Source organism: Hyaena hyaena, unplaced genomic scaffold, assembly GCF_003009895.1.
Source record: "Hyaena hyaena isolate Hyena2069 unplaced genomic scaffold, ASM300989v1 scaffold_658, whole genome shotgun sequence".
In the NCBI taxonomy this organism is placed as follows: Eukaryota; Metazoa; Chordata; class Mammalia; order Carnivora; family Hyaenidae; genus Hyaena; species Hyaena hyaena.
In genome coordinates, this window is record NW_024081288.1 from 754,342 (window position 1) to 773,526 (window position 19,185).

Genomic DNA, 19,185 nt, shown 5'->3' on the forward strand with positions numbered 1-19,185 from the left:
AGGTGCTTTCCAATAGTCAACTCACTAACATAACGGAAGGCTTTACTGCTCTCCTCCCTTAGGAAATTCCAAGGGTTTTAGGAACTCTGTGCCAGAAATGGAAATAAAGACAAAATATATATTTCTTACTATAAATCACAATATTACAGTCCACCCTTGATCTTTGAACATGGACCCTCTTATAGCAAAATAATCATAAATGTCAAAAGATAATACCACATTATTAGAATCTCATTCAGTCATTAGTAACTATTCAGTCCATCATCATGTCATATGAAAATGTCTGCCAGGGTGAAACCACTCAGATATTCAGGTGAAGGGGAGCAGAATATGTGACCCTAAAACATACCCCTTTGGCATGTGGATTATTTTATTTTATTTTAATATTTTTTATTTATTTCTAGGAGAGAGAGAGAGAGACAGCGTGAGCAGGGGAGGGTCAGAGAGAGAGGGAGTCACAGACTGAAACAGGCTCCAGGCTCTGAGCTGGCAGTCAGCACAGAGCCCCATGCGGGGCTCGAACCCACGAACCGCGAGATCATGACCTAAGCGAAAGTCGGACGCCTAACCGACTAAGCCACCCAGGCGCCCCGGGCATGTGGATTATTTTAAACTGAAGGCAATCAAGACCCAGCAGGCTTGAGAAAAACTTTTACCTCTCCCTTAACTACCTAAAATAATTTAGGGGCACCTGAGTGGTTCACTCAGTTAAACATCCAACTCTTGATTTCGGTTCAGGTCACGATCTTGAAGTTCATGGGATCAAGCCCCACATTGGGCTCAGCATCACCATTATGGAGCTTGGTTGGGATTCTCTCTCTCTTTCTCTCTGCCCCTCCCCTGCTTGTGCTCTCTCTCTCAAAATAAATAAATACACTTAAAAAGTAATTTAGATAGAGGGGCCTGGCTCAAAGAGCTGTTACCAGAGACAACTTTCATCTGAATGACCTGTCTGAATGGAAGGGCAAATATATAACTACCAAGCATCTGCTTTCCTATTGTCCTGTGAAGTACCATCCTCCTCTTTGAAGCCCCAGGTCCCTATGTTATTTCTTAGCTCAGGATAGCATATAAGCCTCAACTGACCAACTTGTCCATGAGTCTTATATCCTTGGGGCTTATGTAGTTAAATTTGTTTTTTTCTCCTGTTAATCTGTCTTATGTCACTTTAATTATTCAACCAGCCAAAGAAACTAGAAGGGCAGAAAGAAACTGTTTTCTGCCCTACACAAGCTTCCATTTCATCTTGTCAGTTTCCCAAAGCAGGAGTGGTATCAGCAAACTTAGGGCTTCACCTTTCCAGGCATTCGGTATAATCAAGCTTAGAGACAGGATTATTTCTTCCTTTGAGCCTCTTTCAAGGTGGATTTCTCTCATTACATAATATAACCCATTACTCGTTCGCATGCTCTCAGCTACTATTTTTCCTTCTTTCCATACATACCTAACTTTCCCCCTGTTGAAGGGACATTAGTTTCTACCACTATGATGGGCCGGATTGCAGGCAGCGATACTAGTCAAGAGAATGTCTTCCCCTCAGTGTCTTCCTGCTCACATAAAGTTACCTAGGTAACTTGCCTAGTGGGCTGTCTCTACCACCAGGCAATAGAGCTACATTCACTGTTAATCCCCTTTTTGCCAGAGGGGGTAAAGGCAAATCCTTCCCCATCAGGCCCTTAGGAATCTTGACATAGAGGTTAAAACACAGTTACATTTCTTGTTTAGGAATCATTCCTGCTTCCAGCCCTGTAGTTACAGCCTGGTCCTCTGACCACTGCATCAAGTAGGGGGAAAAAGTTGAGGTGATGTAGGGAAGAAAGAATACTAGCACATTCTCCACCACCTCTTCCCCAAATCCAGCAGAAAAACAGAGGAATCTATCCAGAGGGGACCCTCCTGTAGTCTCCATAATGTTGATGTTGAGTGTGAGCACACACTCATGAAAGCGTGTAAGCCAGCATTCTTCACTGAGCTAGAACAAACAATCGTAAAATGTGTATGGAACCAGAAAAGACCCCAAATAGCCAAAGCAATCCTGGAAAAGAAAACCAAAGCTGGAGGCATCACAATTCCAGTCTTCAAGCTGTATTACAAAGCTATAATCATCACGACAGTATGATACCGGCACAAGAACAGACACTCAGATCCATGGAACAGAATAGAGAGCCCAGAAATGGACCCACAAATGTATGCCCAACTAGTCTTTGACAAAGCAGGAAAGAGTGTCCAATGGAAAAAACACAGTCTCTTCAGCAAATGGTGCTGGGAAAACTGGACAGTGACATGCAGCAGAATGAACCTGGACCACTTTCTTACACCATACACAAAAATAAACTCAAAATGGACGAAAGACGTACACGTAAGACCAGAAGCCATCAAAATCCTAGAGGAGAAAACAGGCAACACCTCTTTGACCTTGGCCACAGCAACTTCTTACTTGACACATCTCCAGAGGCAAGGGAAAGAAAAGCAAAAATGAACTATTGGGACCTCATTAAGATAAAAAGCTTCTGCACAGCAAAGGAAACAATCAGCAAAACTAAAAGGCAACTGATGGAATGGGAGAAGACATTTGTAAATGACATATCAGATAAAGGGTTAGTATACAAAATCTATAAAGAACTTATCAAACTCCACACCCAAACAACAAATAATCCAGTGAAGAAATGGGCTAAAGACATGAACAGACACTTCTCCAAAGACGACATCCAGATGGACAACAGACACATGAAACGATGCTCAACATCACTCATCATCAGGGAAATAGAAATCAAAACCACAATGAGATACCACCTCACATCTGTCAGAATGGCCAAAATTAACAACTCCAGCCACAACAGATATTGGCGAGGATGCGGAAAAGGAGAACACTTTTGCCCTGCTGGTGGGAATGCAAACTAGTGCAGCCACTCTGGAAAACAGTATGGAGGTTCCTCAAAAAATTAAAAATAGAACTACCCTATGACCAGCAATTGCACTACTAAATATTTATCCAAAGGATACAGCAGTGCTGATTTGAAGGGGCACGTGCACCTCAATGTTTATAGCAGCACTATTGCCAATAGCCCAAGTATGGAAAGAGCCCAAATGTCTATCAACTAATGAATGGATGAAGATGTGATATATATGTAGCAAAGATATATATACACATAAAGCAATATTACTCGGCAATCAAAAATAATAAAATCTTTTTTTTAATGTTTATTTTTAAGAGAGAGAGAGACAAGCATGCAAGAGAGACAAAAGTGCAAGTGGGGGAGGGGCCGAGAGAGAGAGAGAGGGAGGCACAGAATCTGAAGCAGGCTCCAAGCTCCAAGTTCTGAGCTGTCAGCACAGAGCCCAATGTGGGGCTCGAACTCACAGAGCATTGCGATCATGACCTGAGCTGAAGTCAGACGCTTAACCGACTGAGCCACCCAGACATCCCAAGCTCTATGGTTTTTTGAAGTATTAGTTCCAGTATAGTTAACATACAGTGTCATATTAGTTTCGGGTGTACAAAATCGGGATTCAACACTTGCGTACATCACTCAGTGCTCATCACGACAAATCCCCATCACTTATTTCACCGATCCCCCCACCCACCTCCCCTCTGGTAATCATTAGTTTGTTTTCTACAGGTAAAGTCTGTTTCTTGGTTTGTCCCTCTCTCTTTTATCTTTGCTTATTAGTTTTGTTTCTTAAATTCCATATAGGAGTGAAATCATATGGTATTTGTCTCTCTCTGATTGATTTCACTTAGCATTATACTCTCTGGCTCTATCCATATCATTGCAAATGGCAAGCCGTCATTCTTTGTGTGACTGAATTCTATTCTGTTGTGTGTGTATATATATATACCACTTCTCTTTTTAAAACTATTTTTATTTTTATTTCTTTTTTATTTTTGGAGAAAGAAGGAGAGTGTGCACAAGCAGGGGAGGGGCAGAGAGAGAAAGAGGAAGAGGGAGAATCCCAAGCAGGCTCCATGCCCGGCATGGAGCCCAACACAGGGCTCCATCTCAGGACCCTGAGATCATGACCTGAACCAAAATCAAAGTCGGACGCTTAAACGACTGAACCAGCCAGGTGCCCCTATACCACTTATTTTAATCCATTTATCTATCAGTGGACACTGGGCTGCTTCCATAATTTGGCTATTATAAATAATGCTGCTCTAAACATAAGGGTGCATGTATCCCTTCAAGTAGTTTTGTTTTGTTTTGTTTTGTTTTTTTGGGTAAATACCCAGTAGTGTGGTTGCCAGATAGTTTATTTTTGAGGAACCTCCATACTGTTTTCCAGAGTGGCTGCATCAGTTTGCCTTCCCACCAACAGAGCAAGAAGTTTCCTTTTTCTCCACCTCCTCACCAGCACCTGTTGTTCCTTGTGTTTTTTATTTTAGCCATTCTGACAAGTGTGAAGTGATATCTCATAGTAGTTTTGATTTGCATTTCCCTTAGGAAGAACATAAGCATCTTTTCATGTGTCTGTTGGCCATCTGTACGTCTTCTTTGGAGAAATATCTGTTCATTTCTTCTGCTCATTTTTAAATTGGATTATTTGGGGTTTTTTTGGGGGGGGGTGTTGATTTGTATATGTTCTTCATATCTTTGGAGACTAACCCTTTGTCAGATAACCCATTTGTAAATATCTTCTCCCCTTCTGGAGGATGTCTTTTAGTTTTGTTGATTGTCTCCATCACCGTGCAGAAGCTTTTTGTTTTGATGTAGTCCCAATAGTTTATTTTTGCTTTTATTTCCCTTGCCTCCGGAGTCTATCTAGATATATGGTGCTATGGCCAATGTCAGCGACATTACTGTCTGAGCTCTCTTCTAGATTTTTAGGGTTTTCAGGTTTTCATAGGTTTTTATGGTTTTAGGTCTTTAATCTATTTTGAATTTATTTTTGTGCATAACGCAAGAAAGTTGTCCAGTTTCATCCTTTCGCATGTAGCTGACCTGTTTTACCAATACCATTTGTTGAAAAGACTGTCTTTTCCCCACTGGACATTCTTTCCTGGTTTGTCAAAGACTAATTGACCATATAATTATGGGTTTATTTATGGATTTTCTCTTCTGCTCATTGATCTGTGTGTCTATTTTTGTGCCAATACTATACTGTTTTGTTACTACAGCTTTGTAATATAACTTGAAGTCTGGAATTGTGATTCCTCCAGCTTTGCTTTTCTTTTTCAAAACTGCTGTGTATATTTGGGGTCTTTTGTGGTTCCATACAAATTTTAGAATTGTATTTTCTAGTCCGTGAAAATTGCTGGTGGTATTTTCAGAGGGAATGCATTAAATGTGTAGATTGCCTTGGGGAGTAGAGACATTTTAACAATATTTGTTCTTTCAATCCACGAGCATGGAATGTCTTTCCGTTTCTTTGTGTTGTCTTTCATCAACGGTTTATAGTTTTTAGAGTAATGGGTCTTTCACCTTTTTGGTTAGGTTTATTCCTAGTTATCTTATTATTTTCGGTGCTATTGTAAGTGGGATTATTTTCTTACTTTCTCTTTCTGCTGCTTCATTATTAGTGTAGAGAAATGTGACAGATTTCTGTACCTTGATTTTGTATCCTGTGACTTTACTGAATTCATTTATCAGTTCTAGTAGTTTTTTTGATGGAGTCTTTCGGGTTTTCTATATATAGTATCATGTCATTTGTAAGTAGTGAAAGTTTTACTTCTTCCTTACCAATTTGGATACCTTTTATTTCTTTGTCTTGTTTGACTGCTGTGGCTAGGACTTTCAGTACTATGTTGAATCAAAGTGGTGAGAATGAGCATCCTTCATTATATATGGATATAATAATGTCTTATTTCTGACCTTAGGGGAAGGCTGTCAGGTTTTCCTCATTGATTATTATTCTTTGTGAATTTTTCATATATGGCCCTTATTATGTTGAGGTATGTTCCTTCTAAACCTACTTTGTTGAGGGCTTTTGATCATGAATGGATGTGGTACTTTGTCAAATGATTTTCTCTGTCTATTGAAAGGATCATGTGGTTTTTAATCATTCTCTTATTGATGTGGTGCATCACATTGATTGATTTGCAGATATTGAACCACACCTGCATTCTGGGAATAAATCCCTCTTGATTGTGGTGGATGGTTTTTTAAAACATAGTGTTGGACTTGACTTGCTAGAATTTGTTGAGGATTTTTCGCATCTATGTTCATCTGAGATATTGGCCTATAGTTTTCTCTTTTTGTGGTGTTTTTATCTGGTTTTGGTATCAAGGTGGTACTAGCCTCATAAAATGAATTGGGAAGTTTTCTGTCCTTTTCGAATTTTTTGAATAGTTTGAGAAGAATAGGTATTAACTTGTCTTTAAATTTTTTTTTAAATGTTTTATTTATTCCTAGGAGAGAGAGAGAGAGAGACAGCGTGAGCAGGGGAGGGTCAGAGAGAGAAGGAGTCACAGACTGAAACAGGCTCCAGGCTCTGAGCTGGCAGTCAGCACAGAGCCCCATGCGGGGCTCGAACCCACGTACTGCGAGATCATGACCCAAGCGAAAGTCGGACGCTTAACCGACTAAGCCACCCAGGCGCCCCTGTATTAACCTGTCTTTAAATGATTGCTGGAATTTGCCTGTGATCTGTCTGATTCTGGATTTTTTTTTTTTTTTTTTTTTTACTGATATAATCTCCTTGCTAGTAAGTGATCTTTTCAAATTTTCTCCTTTTTCCTGCTTCGGTTTTTTGGAAATGTATATATATTCACTTTGAGAGAGACAGAGAGCATGCAAGCAAGGGAGGGACAGAGAGGAGGGAGGGAGATAATCCCAAGCAGGCTGTGTGCTGTCATTGCAGAGCCAGATGTGGGGCTCGATCCCACGAATGGTGAGATCATGACCTGAGCTGAAATCAAGAACCAGACACTCAACCAATTGAGTCACTCAGGTGTCCCCCTGCTTCCGTTTTGATAAGGTGTATGTTTCTAGGAATTTACCCATTTCTTCTGGGTTGTCCATTTGTTGGCATGTAATTTTTCATAATATTCTCTTGCAATTGTATTTTTGTGGTGTTGGTTACTGCTCCTCTTTCCTTTGTGGCTTTGTTTTTGTGTCTGTTTTTTTTTTTTTTTTCTTTGATGAATCTTGGCTAGAAGTTTATCAATTTTGTTGATCTTTTCAAGGAACCAGCTCCTGGTTTCATTGATCTCTTCTATTGTTTTTTCAATTTTCTCTTGATACTTTTCTGCTGATACTAAAATACCATTGATTTTGGGGTGCCTGGGTGGCTAAGTTGGTTAAGCGGCCAACTTCAGCTCAGGTCATGATCTCGCAGTTCGTGGGTTCGAGCCCCACATCGGGCTCTGTGCTGACAGCTAGCTCTGAGCCTGGAGCTTGCTTCAGATTCTGTGTCTCCTTCTCTCTCTGCCCCTCCCTTACTGGTGCTCCATCTCGCTCTGTCTCTCAAAAATAAATTAATGTATTAAAAAAATTTTTTTTAAAAAAACAAGATTTCATTTTATTTTATTTTTCAAAGTTTATTTACTTTGAGAGAGAATGAGAGCAGGAGAGGGGCAGAGAGAGAGGGAGAGAGAGAATCCGAAGCAGGCTCTGTGCTGTCAGCATGGAGCCCGACATGGGGCCCAATCTCAGATCATGACCTGAGCCAAAATCAAGAGTCAGACCCTTAACAAACTGAACCACCCAAGCACCTAAAGATTTTATTTGAAGTGATCTCTACACCCAATGTTAGGCCCAAACTCATAACCCCGAGATCAACAATCACACACCCCACCAACTAGGCCAGCCAGGCGTCCCCTAGTTGTGAACTGGTTTATGGAGTTTGTCGTATGTCGTTTTGTCGAACAAGACTAGGTTACTGAGCTTATTCCAACTGTTGCAGGATTCTCACTCAGAGAGTCGTGACACCGAGACTTTTCTTTCCAGGAAGCAACTTTATTTATGCCGGCACCGCTCAATTGGGTTCGTACCCAAAAGAACTGAGCGGCCCACATCATATGGCATACGGTTTTTTATGCATTTTCTATTTCTTTGTCTCCCATATATGGTAATACACATAAACATGTAGTCTGATTAAGTTGTTTCAGTTTACAAGAACATGGGGGATGTAGGCAGCTGGACTCATATCTAGGTGACCTTGAAGTCTTCTCTTCTCTCTTCTTCGATTTTTTTCTTTCTCCTTAGGGTGGGGTTCCTACCACACAACCTTTGCCTTTGAACTACTTTTTGGCTCAGATTTGTTCACTGGGTCTTAGTCTGTCTTGGCTGACTTTCTGGCAGTAAGGTCACTTTACATCCTTTGATCATAGAGATAGCTTCAATTAATAATATCTAATAGCAAAGTATTAAGTGCCCTTCAAATGGGAATTCTCTAGTTCAGGGTCCTAGTAGTAGTCCCTGGGAAGCGTTCACAGGTTTTTGCCATAAGGCTCAATCTAAATTCCATGTGGGCTACTGAATAGTTTGTCCCTATCAACACTTGTTGACTAAGAAAGAACTCACCATAGGGGCGCTTGGGTGACTCAGTCAGTTAAGCGGCTCAGGTCGTGATCCCAGGGGTTCATGAATTCCAGCCCCAGCATTGGGCTCTGTGCTCAGAGCCTGGAGTCTGCTTCGGGTTCTGTGTCTCCTCTCTGCCCCTCTCCCACTCACACTCTGTCTCTCTCTGTCTCTTTCTTTCTCTCAAAAATAAATAAACATTTAACTCTTTTTTTTTTAATATTTTATTTATTTCTAGGAGAGAGAGAGAGAGAGAGAGAGAGAGAGAGACAGCGTGAGCAGGGGAGGGTCAGAGAGAGAGGGAGTCACAGACTGAAACAGGCTCCAGGCTCTGAGCTGGCAGTCAGCACAGAGCCCGACGCGGGGCTCGAACCCACAAACCGCGAGATCATGACCTAAGCGAAAGTCGGACGCTTAACCGACTAAGCCACCCAGGCGCCCCCAAAAATAAATAAACATTTAAAAAATTCACTGAAAATTTAAACACACAGGCATTTATTTGGGCAATTTGAATTACAATTTATGAGATAGAAATTCAGGTGTAAACCTAAATTATTGATGGGGTTTTGGAGTGATGGGGGTTCGGAGCTGATGGCCAAGAAAGAACTCTCGAGATGTCTTTGGTGCAAAAAGGTGATTTTATTAAAGCACAGGGACAAGACACATGGGCGGAAAGAGCTGCGTTGTAAGCATGAAGCGTGAATGACTGTATTGATTGCAGAGTTGGGAGAGGTAAAGGTAAAAAGGGAAATTTTCAAAAGGACTTCTATATGCTAAAGAGGACTCATAAGATACTGGAGCCTGGCTATTGTCAAGTTAAGGTTGTTTTCCCTCTAGTAAGGCATTAGCATTGTGACAGGAGGGGGTTCCCGGAGAAATGTTATATTCTGTAGTTGCTCAAGGATTTGTCAATGGGCTGCAGGTCATAAAGAAATTTAATTTTACCTGTTATTTCCTTCTTGCCTTTGTTCCCCACATTACTATGGAGGGGAGAGTGATGTTGGGTTCCAGGAAACTGAGTCTATAGGTTTCTGGAGATTAAGCTATTGATAAGATTGCCTTTTTCTTGTAATTTACAAAGATACCTGTAAACTGATGGAGACTCAAGTCTTGCAGGACCGTGATCTCTACCAGTTAACCATTTGTTTTCTTTCCTTTCCTTTGTTTTTGGGCAGCCAGGAGTGCCTGAGGAATATCACACACATCCCCCCGGGGGTTGACCGGGGTAAGGCGGGGGGGAGGGGTTTGCCTAGTGTTAGCTTGCCTTATGCTCCCTCATCATTATGTTCTGAGGAAAACAAAGACAGGGCAGATTTATATAGGCAGTTATATTGGCAATTGCCTATAGTGTCGTTCTCGTTCAAGTCCTCCACGCAAAACAGGGATTGAAACTAGGTTAACCAGTATGGGTTGGGTTAATATGCAAATAAGGAATTGAAACTTGTCACATCACCTTGTCTCCTTTCAAAGTGAAATTGCGAATGGTTCAGGTGTCCTGGTGAGGACAAATTAAGCCCTGGTTGAGGGCTTGCAGCCGCCTGAAAAGTTAAATAAAAGTTCATGGTTTCTTTAAGGAGGATATGCAGAAATTCCTCCTCCCTGATGGCCTCTTGACCCTATTTTTAAAAGAGACTCTCTCAGGCTAGCTTGCTCCGTTTTGAAATCTTTTTCACGCTCAAGCAACTGAGCGTGGGCTCAGGCAATCTTACTGATTCCCATTTAGCATGTCCAATTAAGATTGCTTTAAAGAGTGGATTTACATGCCTTCGGGGTTACAGTGTTGGGCAGGGAAAACATTCCCTAGTCAGATACAAAGTCCATCCCCATAATACAGTTAGATTTAAAAGTTGCAACCACTTCACAGGAAGCCCGTTCCGACATACCAACTCTCCCACAAACTTGGACCTTAATTTTATCAGCCCTTATGTAGGGGAAGAAAAGTTTTCTCTTCTTCCTTTCTCGCTTCTTTGGCTGGTCCAAGAGTTATATTAATATAAGATCAAGATGAGAAAAACATAAGCTTAATCACATGTATATCTCCTATATGCCTGGGAGACACCCAGGATAACGAATTCCCAAAAGGTAATTCTCCCCAAAAGGTCAAAGCCATCACCTTAATGCCACCTTCAGCTAAAGACAAAGAAGCAAAGCACAGTAAACAGGGTAGGTTCTTCTGCAGACTTAACTCAGTCTTCTCCATAGATCAGAGTTTCTAGGGAGAGCAAGGAAGAGGCTTTTATAAATGCAGATTTCCCTTATACATGTAAATGTCTCATACCAAATGGTAACTTCTCAGTTTTCAGAGCTTCACCTGTGTCTGCTGCTTCTTGAAAATAAACGGCTTAAAATAACTCCCCTGCCAACGAAGAACATTTTTTGGGTGGCAAAGTGTGCTCCCCGTAACTTACATGTCTACCTGTAGGCTCCATTAAGATTTTCATCAACAGGTTTCCATCATGGGGCTCCTATATCAAGGAGTCCTGGAAACTTCTCCCTGACCATTTTACCTACTCTGCTGCGATGGGCTTTTGGGTCCTCAGTGAGGGGTCGAGCCAAGGGACTATGGCCCTTTTGTCGAGTTTTAAAAATTATTTTATTTTTAAGTGCTTATTTATTTTTGAGAGAGAGAGAGAACGCATGCATGAGAGAGAGAGTGGGGGAGGGACAGAGAGAGAGAGGGAGACACAGAATCGGAAGCAGGCTCCAGGCTCTGCACTGACAGCACAGAGCCCCACTCGGGACTTGACCTCAGGAGCCGTGAGATCGCGATCTGAGCCCAAGTCGGACACTTAACCGAAAGAGCCACCCAGGCGCTTCTCTAAGATTTTATTTTTAAGTCATCTCTGCACCCAACGCAGGGCTAGAACTCGCAGATCAAGAGTCGCGGGCTCCACTGACTGAATCAGCCAGGCGCTCCCCTCTTTTGTCAATTTTTTACTTGATTAATCTGCCTAACCATTGTCCCATGGAATTGCTGGTCCTTTCTTACAGTAATCTCCACCTCTTGACTTTTAAAATTGCTTTAAACTGATGCAAATAAAGCAGAATTGTTTGGGGCTCTTTAATATTGGGACACCCACAGGGGAGTCCCTTTGGCCCACCCAACCTTTGGTAGTGCTGTAATAAAACCTTTGTTTTATTCCCATCAATGTCTGTTTTATTCATTCCATTTGGTTAATAATCATCAAAACAGTTCTATCCTGATGGGATGGGAGTCCTGTGACTCTCGCCTTTCCATTTCTTCTTTTGGTTTTTTTTTTTTTTCTCCTATAATATTTGCTGTATTCACCTGACTTCTAAATAACTGTCACAAAACTTTCTATCCGGTCGGGAAGAGTCCTCAGATTTTCCCCCTCAGCGTCTCCCCATTTACTTGTTAATTAACCTAATGCTCCTATTAGCATCTTTAAGGTCCAGGAGGGGAAGTTGAGACTGCAAATTCGCTAATGCTTCCGGAGCTGTTTTTCAGCTTTGCAACAATAAGCTTGTATGGGGTAGCCAGTAAGGGGCCCATTTGAATCACAGCATTTCCCTTGACGTGGGTAGTGAGTTGTGAGTCCCGTATCAACCCAAACGTGCTTTTCGACTCTGCGACACTCAAAAACCCAAGACCCAGCTCCTAAGAAAGTTATTTGCATAATCCATTTTGGTAAAGGCTCCTCGGGAAACTGAGGATACAGATATACAAAATGAAACAACTCCTTCGCGCTGATACCCCCCACCCCGCAATTTCAATAGTTTCTTAGTTTTGCCCTCCCCCCACCTTGATTTTTACCTTTGGGGGGGCCCGCTTTGAGGCTAGTAGCTGAGGCTCAGACTCACTGAAATCTGAGCTTGGACTAGCATCAAAGTCTGACTCAGTGTTCTCTTTTTGCTTTTTTGTTGTTGTTGTTTAGCTATTGTAGATTACAATTACCAAAGGAGTGACTATTTTTCCTTTTTCTTAATCGCTTGCTTGTTAGTTTCTCATTGCTCCCTTCTGCATTCAGTGAACAACTGCTTGCGAGTTGGATCCATTTCTAAATTTCGTTGGTAATTTTTATCTTTAGTAACTGCACAGCACAGCTGCTCCTCCAAACCTTAGGTGACCACGTGGCCACTGAGGAATCAAAGGTTCCTCATCCCCCGCCCGTTCATCCTTCTCTTTCCAAACCACTTGTTTCCGGGAGCCAGGGCCATTCTTAGCAAATCCCACTTGTCTGACACCAACTATGTTGGGTTCCTGGACCCAATTCCAATGTGTGTGTGTTGGGGGGCGGGGGGAGGGGAGGGAGAAGGGATTCTGATACAACCCTGAGCAATTCTGATCCTATTTACCCAGAGATAACACCAGATTCTACAGATTAAGGGTTCAGTCCTATAAGACTCCCCCCTCCCCCCCACTTCAGATGGCGGTCACAAGCTCAAGTTACTGGTACTTCTGACCAGCTGGCTATAAACCAGAGGTTCCCACGACCCGTCCTAAGGCTCAATCAACTTGCTAGCTCGCATAACTCACATAATTAGCAGCTCACATAATTCAGAGGGACATTTTACTTACTAGATTACTGGTGTTAAAAGGAAAACCACTGGCCCGAAGTTAAATCACTTAGGGTTAAGGCCCCGAGTCAGGAAACCAAGACTTAATACCTAACCTAACTGCAGTTTCAACCCCCTGGTAAAGTCACCTTTAACCAGTCAACATGGGAATTTCCTGGGCAGCACTAGGAAGTGTACTGATAGACCCCTTCCGTTCCCCTTAGCCAGGGTGACCTTGCCTAAAACAACAGATTCGTTGCTAAGGAGTTCCTTTGTCCTCCTCCCTCTCTACCTTTAAAAACTTTTTCCTTTCTGTAGCCCTTTGGAGCTCCCCTCTTCTGGGTAGACAGGATGCTGCTCAATTAATGAATCAATTCATAAAGCCCATTGGCTCTTTAAAATGTACTCGATTGAACAAAAGGAAATACAATGTACTCGGTTGAATTTTTGTTTTGTTTTGTTTTGTTTTTATTTATCTTGGGGCGTCTGGGTGGCTCAGTCGGTTAAGCGGGCAACTTCAGCTCAGGTCATGATCTCACAGTTTGTGGGTTCGAGCCCTGTGTCGGGCTCTGTGCTGACAGCGAGATCAGAGCCTGGAACCCGCTTAGGATTCTGTATCTTCCTCTCTCTCTGCCCCTCCCCCACTCATGCTCTGTTTCTCTCTGTCTCAATAATAAATAAACAGAACAAATTTTAAAATTTATTTATTTATTGAGAGAGAGAGGGAGAGCGAGCGAGCACAAATGAGCACGAGCAGGGGAGAGGCAGAGAGAGAGAATCCCAAGCAGGCTCTGCTCTGTCAGCGCGGAGCCTTAGGCCCGGCTCAGACTCACAAACTGTGAGATCATGACCTGAGCCAATATCAAGAGTCGGATGCTTAACCAACTGAGCCACCCAGGTGGCCCTGTTTTTATTGTTTTTAAATTTTTGTTATGTAACACCCGTTTATTACAGCCAGACGGTAGAGAGGAACAGGGCAAATTATGGGGGAAGGGGCAGAGTGTCCATGCCCTCTCCAGGGGTACCGTTCTTCTGGAATCTCCATGTGCTCACCAGCCTGGAAGCTTTTTACTTCGTCTTCTTAGCTGAAGGATAGTTTCACCAGATATAGAATTGGTAGTTGACAATTCTCTTCTCTCAGCACTTTGAAAAATGTTATGCCTCTTCCTTCTGGTCTCTACGTGAGAACTATACTGTCGTTTTTATCGGGAAATTGTTTTTCATTACCAAAAAATGGGGATATAATTGACATATAACTCGGTGTGGGTTCAAGGGGTATAAATGTGTTGATTTGATACATTTTTATATTGCTGTATGGTTACCGCCATAGCATTAGCTAATACCTTCATTTTGTCACATAGTTACCATTCGTTTTTTGTGGTGGGAACATTTAAGATCTACTTTTTTAGCAATATCAAGAATATGATATAGTATCATTATCTATATTCATTATGCTCCGCCTTAGAGCTCCAGAGCATATTTATCTACTAGTTGCAAGTTTGTGCCCTAAACAACATCTCCCCAATTCCCTCACCCAATCTGCTGTCATTTATTTATTTATTTATTTAAAGAAATTTTAATTTTGTTATTGTTTTATTTATTTCTGAGAGAGAGAGAGAGAGAGAGACAGTGTGAGCAGGGGAGAGTCAGAGAGAGAGGGAGACACAGGAATCCGAAGCAGGCTCCAGGCTCTGAGCTGGCTGTCAGCACAGAGCCCGACGTGGGGCTCGAACCCACGAACCGTGAGATCATGACCTGAGCTGAGGTCGGACGCTTACTCGACTGAGCCACCCAGGTGCCCCAATTTAAAGAAATTTTAAATGTTTGCTTTTTTTTTTTTTTTTTTGAAGGAGAGAGAGACAGAGCATGAGCAGGGGAAGGGCAGAGAGAAAGGGAGATACAGAATCCGAGGCAGGAGAGGCAGGCTCCAGGCTCTGAGCTGTCAGCAAAGAGCCCGATGTAGGGCTTGAACCCACCCACCATGTGATCATGACCTGAATTCCAGTTGGACACTTAACTGACTGAGCCACCCAGGCGCCCCTGTTTATTTATAAGTAGGCTCTGTGCCCAGCATGGAGCCCAGTGCATGACTTGAACTCATGACCCTGTGATCAAGACCTGCGCTGCGACCCAGAGGTGGATGCTTAACCATCTGAGCCACCCAGGCACCCCCAGTCTGCTGTCATTTAAATTGGTGTTCCGCTAGAGGCAATGCTTTGTCTCTGGTTGTTTTCAAGATACTTTCGTTGTCTGTAGTGTTCAAAAGTTTAATTATGATATATCTTGACATGAAATTTTTGGGGGTTTATCCTGTTAAGATTGCCTCAGCTTCGTGGATCTGTACGTTTGTGTCTTTTTCCAAATTTGAAACATTCCGTTGCTTCATATACTCTTTTGGGGGCGCCTGGCTGGCTCAGTTGCAAGAGTGTGTGACTCTTGATCGTGGGGTTGTGAGTTCGGGCCCCACGTTGGGTGCAGAGATTACTTAAAAATAAAATCTTCAAACAAACAGACAGACAAACAAACACCCAAATACTATTTTGGCCTCACTGTCTTTCTCTCATCCTTCTGGGACTTCCATGATATGAATGCTAGGTTTTTGGTTATTGTCTCGCAGTTCAATATTTTCAGTCAATTTTCTCTCTGTTGTTCAGATTGGGTTGATTCTATCAATCAGCTTTGAAATGTATTGATTCTATCTTCCGCCACCTCCACTCCACTCTTCAGGCTATGAAAATAGAACAAGAGATCCCAGATAGATTCGTTTGTGCTGAACCCACATCACCAAATGGAGACTTAATACCTAACCTACTCGTAGTTTCAGTCTTTCCTGGGATGTAATCTAACACAGTCAGTCTGGAATTTCCTGGTCAGCACTAGTGAGGTAATTGCTCATAGACACCCCCAAAGGAAGGTGACCTTGCCTGAAACAATTCGCTCTCTAGGAACTTCCTCGTCCTGCCTCCTTCTACCTATAAGAATCTTCTAGTTTGTACAGCTCCTTGGGGCTCCTTTGTATTTGCTGGGGGGGGGGGTGCTGCTAGATTCGGGAATCATTGAATAAAGCCAATTAGAGCTTTACATTTACTCAGTTGGAATTTGTTTTTTGAAAAGCCCATCCAGTGAGTTTTTCATCTCTTTCATTACATTTTTCAGTTCTGTAATTCCCATTGGGTGTTTAAAAAACAGCTTCTGTTTCTTCGCTGAGGTTTTTACTGTTTCTCATTTGTTCCAAGGGAATTTGTGGAATTTACAATTGATTGTTGCAACATTTGATGATGACTGCTCTAAAGTCTTTGTCAGATAATCTGAACACCTGAGTCTTCTCGGTGCTGGCGTCACTTGATTGCCTTTCTTCATTTGTGATTTTCTTGGTTCTTGGAATGATGGATAATTTTCTATTGTATCTTCGGCATTTGTCTGTGATGCTAGGAGATTCGGGGTCCTATTAAAATCTTTTATTTCAGCGGCCTGTTACCCGGTTTGCGTTTAGCATGAAGGTTTTGACCTAGATGTTGTGCTATCGTTCCAATGGAAGTTTATTTTTCTTTCTTTTTTTTTTAAGTTTATTTATTTATTTTGAGAGAGAGAGAGGGAGCACAAATGGGAGGAGGGCAGAAGGAGAGCGAGAGCGAGAGAGACAGAGAGAGAGAGGGAGAACCCCAAGCAGGTTCCACACTGTCAGCACAGAGCCCGACGTGGGGCTCGAACTCATGACTCGGGAGATCGTGACCTGAGCCAAAGCAGGACACTTAACCGACTGAGCCACCCTGGTGCCCTGGAAGTTTATTTTTCAATAAAATTGTGGTGTTATTTTCACCTGGTTGGTCAATCTGGTGACTCTGGGGCTCCCATTTATCTCTGTTGGTTCTGCCTGAGGGGGTGGAAAAGATTTCTACAAGCCAGACCTCTGGGTATCCCTGGTGGTAGAGGGATGTGATAGGCTCCCGTGACCACTGCCTCATGGCTGCCCAGGTGTCTCTTTGCAGGGAAAAGGAATCTCGTAGGCCTGGGTCCTCCTGCCTGCACCAGTATCTCTGGTCACGTGACAGGTTTTCCAAGTCCGGCTGCCCGGTTCGTTTCTTCCCGCTGATTTCACCCACTTGCCTTGGGCCTCCCATTGGGAGAAGAAAATGTCAGGGCTGGGGGGCCTTCAAGGTAAAGAAGTTTTCCTCTTGCTGTGGCTGCATCCCTCCTTACAGCTTCACCCTGCCTGTGGCGGTGCTGGTGGGAGAAGGTGGTCTCAGGCCCAGGAGAGAAAGAGCGAGCCTCTCTCTTATAAGCAGGCTCCCGATCCATCCCCTTGTGGTTACCGGGCTTGCCTCGCGTGGTCAGAGGGACTTCCATTTGATCCAGGGGAGAAATGAACCTGCTTAAGCTGCCTCAGGTTGCTAGGTTGGGTGTCAGCAAATGCTGGGCCCAGGTTGCCTTCTGTTGCGTGGGGTGAGATGGGAAACAAAGGCAAAAGAAAAATTTAAATTGCCTTACTACTTACAGCCCATTGACAAGTCCTTGAAACAGGTGGAATGACCTTCTTCTGGGGGCACCTGGGTGGCTCAGTCAGTGAAGCATCTGACTCTTGATTTTGGCTCAGCTCGTGAGTTCGAGCCCCGCATCAGCCTCTGCGCTGACAGTATGGAGCCTGCTTGGGATTCTCTCTCTCCCTCTCTCTCTCTGCCCCTTCCCTCTCTATCTCTCTCTCTCTCCACTAAATGAATAAATAAAACTTAAAAAAGAAAGGATGACCTTCCTCTGTACCTCAGCTGCCTCGAGGTTGACACTTTGCTAAGAGCGAAAGGCAATCTTAGCCCCATCCGCCAGGATCCTGTGAGTCTACTTTAAACAGAGAAATTCCTTTGGAAATTTCCTTTATCTCTATTCCCCCAAGATGTATATTGGCAATCATACTCCAAGCATATGGCTCACTGATTAACATCTGAAGGGTCTCATGACTGAGGTTTTACTAAACATTAATAAATGACCTTTCCTAACAAGAGATGGTCCCCTCCAGGCTTTGGAAACCTTGTTTCCAAAATACCTTGGAGGCGTGTGCCGTCCCTAACCCCCTCCCAACTTGAAAGTATACAATTGGCCACTCCTCACACCCTAATACAGCTCTTTCTGCCCATGGGTTTTGTCCCTGTGTTTAAATAAAAAACTACCCTTTAAAAAAAAAAAAGTTTTATTTACTTTGAGAGAGAATGAGCACGAGCAGGGTAGGAGCAGAGAGGAGAGACAGAATCCCAAGCAGGCTCTGTGACATGAGCACACAGTCCAATGTGGGGCTCGAAATCACGAACTGTGAGATTGTGACCTGAGCCACGATCAAGAGTCAGACACTTAACTGACTGTGCCACCCAGACACCCCAATAAAACCACCTTTTTGCACCAAAGACGCCTCAAGAATTCTTTCTTGGCCGTCGGTTCTGAACCTCAACATTTCTACATGGGGGGGATATAAGATGCCCTTCAGTTGTGCTGTACTTCCAGTCCTAGGATCCTAACTGAATTCACTTTTTTTTTTTTTTTTAACCACCCTTCATACTTTTCTTTTGACACTCTCCTGTTTTATTTCTAGGGTTGATAGTCGTACTTAGCAAGAGAGAACAGGGAGAAATGGGCCTATGCTATCTTGTTGGGACTGGAAACTTCTACTTTTTAAGTATTTATTCGGGGCGCCTGGGTGGCTTAGTCGGTTAAGCGTCCGACTTTCGCTTAGGTCATGATCTCGCGGTTCGTGGGTTCGGGCCCCGCGTCGGGCTCTGTGCTGACTGCCAGCTCAGAGCCTGGAGCCTGTTTTGGAGTCTGTGACTCCCTCTCTCTCTGACCCTCCCCTGCTCACGCTGTCTCTCTCTCTCTCTCTCCTAGAAATAAAAAAAATTAAAAAAAATATTTAAAAAAAAGTATTTATTTCTCTTTGGGAGAGTGTGAGTGAGGGAGGGCCAGAAAGAGGGGGATAGAGGATCCGAAGCAGGCTCTGCCCTGACAGACTAACAGCCACGAGCCCAATGTAGGACTTGAACTCACAAACCGCGAGCTCATGACCTGAGCTGAAGTAGGACACTCAACCGACTGAACCACACAGGTGCCCCTGGAAAATTCTATTTTTTAACCATCAGCACCTCTCAGGTCTGAACTCAAACCCAAACTTCTGTTAACTCTTCCACCAGTAGTGCTACTTTATTCTGTCCTTGAACGTGGGCGTCTG